Here is a 4,465-nt window from a genome sequence, read left to right on the forward strand (position 1 = left end):
ATTCGCTGTCGCTCTCCTCGGGGTGGATTTGTCGTCGAAATGATCCGTGCGGAAATGTCCTCGGCGCGGCCGAAGGTCCAGCGGCGGGCACGATCGCGAGCCGCGCCAGCAACGGTGGATGTCGAGCGGAGTGCGTTCGCTGCCCGACTATTGCTTGCATTCATGGGGGTAGCCTCGCGACGATGATTATGGAAGTGTGGACGAAGCCGAAGGGCGAATGGGTGAGGCGGTGTTTGTTGGTTGGTGGGGTGAGTGGTAGGCGAGTGGGTTGAATGGATGGGCAAAGTCGGTGAGTGGGTGGATAAGCGGATGGGTAGGTGCGCGGGTGAGTGGATGGTTTGGTAGGTGAATGGGTTGGGTGGGTTACTGAGCGGACGAGAAGGGAGGTGTTGCGAATTGATGGGTAGGTGAGTGGATGGGTAGGTATTGGTGAGTAAGTGGGTGAGTGGATGGGTAGGTATTGGTGAGTAAGTGGGTGAGTGGATGGGTAGGTGAGTGGATGGGTAGGTATTGGTGAGTAAGTGGGTGAGTGGATGGGTAGGTATTGGTGAGTAAGTGGGTGAGTGGATGGGTAGGTGAGTGGATGGGTACGTATTGGTGAGTAAGTGGGTGAGTGGATGGGTAGGTATTGGTGAGTAAGTGGGTGAGTGGATGGGTAGGTGAGTGGATGGGTGGGCGAGTGGATGGGTAGGCGAGTGGAAAAATGTGAGTGCAGTCAGTTTAAGTTGATGCGTGGGTCAAGATGTAGCGAGCACTCAGCTTTCTGTGCGATCGGTTGTGTGCCACGTGTCTCTCTGCCCGTGCGAGGTTGCGAGCTGGGCCAATGTTCGCAAGGGATGCGTCTGCGACAATGTGTGTTTGTGGTTTGCGTTGTATTTGAATTTGTCTTTGTGCGTGAGCGTATACGTTGTGGACGCGAGGTCGTGTGTGCATATGCGTGGTTTGAATTGAGAAGCTGTGTACGTGACGTTTCGTCTGTGTGTTTCTGTGGGACGCTAGTTAACAGCCGTGTGTGTGTGTGAACTTGTGCTGTTGTGTGTCTGCGTATCTGTGTGTGTGTGTGTCTATGTCTATCTGTGCGTGTGATGCAAGTTGAGAGATGTGTGTGTGCGTGAGTGAACTTGCATGTCGGTGTGTGTCTGTGTGTACGTCTTTGTCTATCTATCTGTGCGTGTGATCTAAGTTGAGAGCTGTGTGTGTGAGTTAACTTATGCCGGTGTGTCTGTGCATATGTCTTTGGCTATCTGTGCGTGTGTGATGCGAGTTGAGAGCTGTGTGTGTGAGTGAACTTGTGCTGCTGTGTGTGCGTATCTGTGTGTGTGTCTATGTCTATCTGTGCGTGTGTGATGTAAGTTGAGAGATGTGTGTGTGTGCGTGAGTGAACTTGTGTGTCGACGTGTCTGCGTAGCGGCACGTGTGTACCCTCGTGTGCGGCGTGAGTTCAAGCGCTGCGCGTGAGATTGTCGCTCTTGGATGTCGACTACCTTCACGCAAACTCCAACCGGGGTGCTTTAGTTTGTTTGATGAGCCGCGGACCGCCTAGTCTTCGCCGTCTTCCTCTGCTTGCACGGGGAGCCACCGTTCACAGAGAGCTGACGGCGGCACAGCCCGCTACTACAGCGCTACATCGCATCCCACCCAGTGAAGAGCGACCCACACAAGAGACGACAGAGAGAGACAGAGAGAGAGAGAGACAGAGAGACAGCCCGGGTGGAGTTGAAGAGCCGTCACGCTGTCGCCGGAAGAACTCTCAACGGCACAGGCAACTACGACGAACAACGAGCATCGCGAGTCGTGATTGCAGCGCAACTCATCGGCTGCGCATTCACTTCCAGGCCGACAACATCGGGGGAATCGCCGACTTCTGCTGCTGCTGCTGTTGCTTGCTACTTACTGCTGCTGCTGTTGTTGTTGCTGCTACTTACTGCTGCTGCTGTTGTTGCTTGCTTGCTACTTACTGCTGCCTGCTGCTGCTGTTGCTGCTACTTACTGCTGCTGATGTTGTTGCTTGCTTGCTACTTACTGCTGCCTGCTGCTGCTGTTGTTGCTGCTACTTACTGCTGCCTGCTGCTGCTGTTGTTGCTGCTACTTACTGCTGCTGCTGCTGTTGTTGCTGCTTGCTACTTACTGCTGCTGCTTGCTGCTGCTACACGGGAGTGTGTGATGATGCAGACACGTCGAGGCTTGACCACCGCGCAGCCCTCTTTGCGCATGGAATAATAAGCGAAGTTGGGAGAAATCGTTGCGAAGAAGACACCGCGGAGGAGGAGGAGGGGAAGGAGGAGGAGGAGGGGTGGTGGAGGTTGGGGAGGAGGATGGTTGTGATGATGATGATGGGGGAGACGCAGCGACCGAGAAGAGAGAGAGAGGGGGGGGGGTGAGAAAAGGCATCGTTCCCGGGCTCCAGAGAACACATCACCGCCACTGTTAAGATTATCGTGCGGGATGCGAGCCCCACACTCTACGTGCAGTGTGCAGCGGCAACCGCACCGCGCGCTTCATCCACTGCGCACTGCATAGACTGCACGGTCGTGAGAGGGTGACCGGGCACTGGCCACAGTTTGCGGTGCCAGGGTGCAGTAAACGCGCCGAGCCTTTGGACTCACGCCTCTCCACTGCCGCCAACGCCTTGGCACGCCGTGACCATACTTCACCGCGCTGGGGCGGGTGCGGGGTGTGTGGAGGAGGCGGAATGTCTTTTGTTTGCTGCACTGCGCGCGCTCTACTGCCCACAGCGCCCACTGCACTCGTCTCGTCCGCTCCGCAGTGGTCACCCAGCGCCAGCGGCTCTCGCAGGGCTCACGCCCGATGATGAGCTTCACGGCTCTGCCGGGCGCGTCTCTACGGGCACAGTAATGTGCAGTGTTGCACGAGAACAATAGCGCAGTGCTGCACTATAACAATAGCGCAGTGCTGCACGAGAACAATAGTGCAGTGCTGCACTAGAACAATAGTGCAGTGCTGCACTAGAACAATAGCGCAGTGCTGCACGATAACAATAGTGCAGTGCTGCACGATAACAATAGTGCAGTGCTGCACTATAACAATAACTCTGACCGTACTATCCGCCAAGCTGTCTCTCCCACCACACAGAAACAACCACATGAAACTCCGACCAAAACTATCACGTTACCATACATAGCAGGCGTGACCAAAAAGATCTCCAAAATTCTAAACAAACATAAGATCCAAGTCCGATTCAGCACAGTGCATAAAATCCGTGATCTGATTCCATCTGTGAAGGATGTCGTTCCTGACTTACAGTATCCTGGAGTCTACAAATTGAGTTGCATTTGTGGTGATTGCTACATTGGAGAAACAAAACGTCATGTTGCTGATCATGTCCGCGAGCACAAGTCAGATCTGAAACACGGCAGAACTGATTCTTCGGCCGTTGCCGATCATTGCTACAACTCGGCGGGCTCTCATGAAATTGTCTTTTCCGAGACCAAGGTTCTCTGCAAGCCTCCTGGCTACCATCAAAGGTTTGTACACGAAGCCATACAAATATACAAACACAGACATAATTTCAACCGTGATGATGGGTACAAACTCAGTAATCACTGGAAAGATGTTATTAACCACGCAAAAAAGACTTAATTACACTTTTGGACCATCTTATCTGACAGGCACTATTTTAATTTACTTCACCGAGTGTTAACATCCCCAGTTATTTTTAACAGTACTCTCTTCATTTTTCAGCCTGCATTGGTATAAACATGGGCATTTTCGTTCCTTTGTTCTATCATGTGTATCAGACCTCCCCTCCCCCCTCTCTGCCCATTGTGTTGGCGTGCGCAGCAGCCGCGTCCAAGCCGTCGCCAAATGTTTTGTTGGCTCCCTCCCCCTCCCACCCCCCTCCCTCCCGATACGTTCCATTCATTGGCTACCACATTCTGATGAACTCCCCCCCCCTCTCCTCCCCCCCTTCAACTTGCTTATAAGGGATTACATCTTGAATCATTGCTTCACTTGATGCAGCTAATCTGGCTGTGACGGTCCCACCTGATGACGGAGACTTGTGTTGCCTCCGAAACGTCGTGAATTTTAATTTTATTTTTGTTTTGTTTTATTTTACTTTCATTACTTTTAATGTTTTACCTACGTGACTTTACCGAAAAAACCTGAGAGTAACAATAGTACAGTGCTGCACGATAACTATAGTGCAGTGCTGCACGATAACAATAGTGCAGTGCTGCACGATAACAATAGCACAGTGCTGCACGATAACAATAGCACAGTGCTGCACGATAACAATAGTGCAGTGCTGCACGATAACAATAGTGCAGTGCTGCACGATAACAATAGCACAGTGCTGCACGATAACAATAGCACAGTGCTGCACGATAACAATAGTGCAGTGCTGCACGATAACAGTAGTGCAGTGCTGCACGATAACAATAGTGCAGTGCTGCACGATAACAATAGTGCAGTGCTGCACGATAACAGTAGTGCAGTGCTGCAC

Source organism: Lampetra fluviatilis, chromosome 21, assembly GCF_964198595.1.
Source record: "Lampetra fluviatilis chromosome 21, kcLamFluv1.1, whole genome shotgun sequence".
Classification (NCBI taxonomy): Eukaryota; Metazoa; Chordata; class Hyperoartia; order Petromyzontiformes; family Petromyzontidae; genus Lampetra; species Lampetra fluviatilis.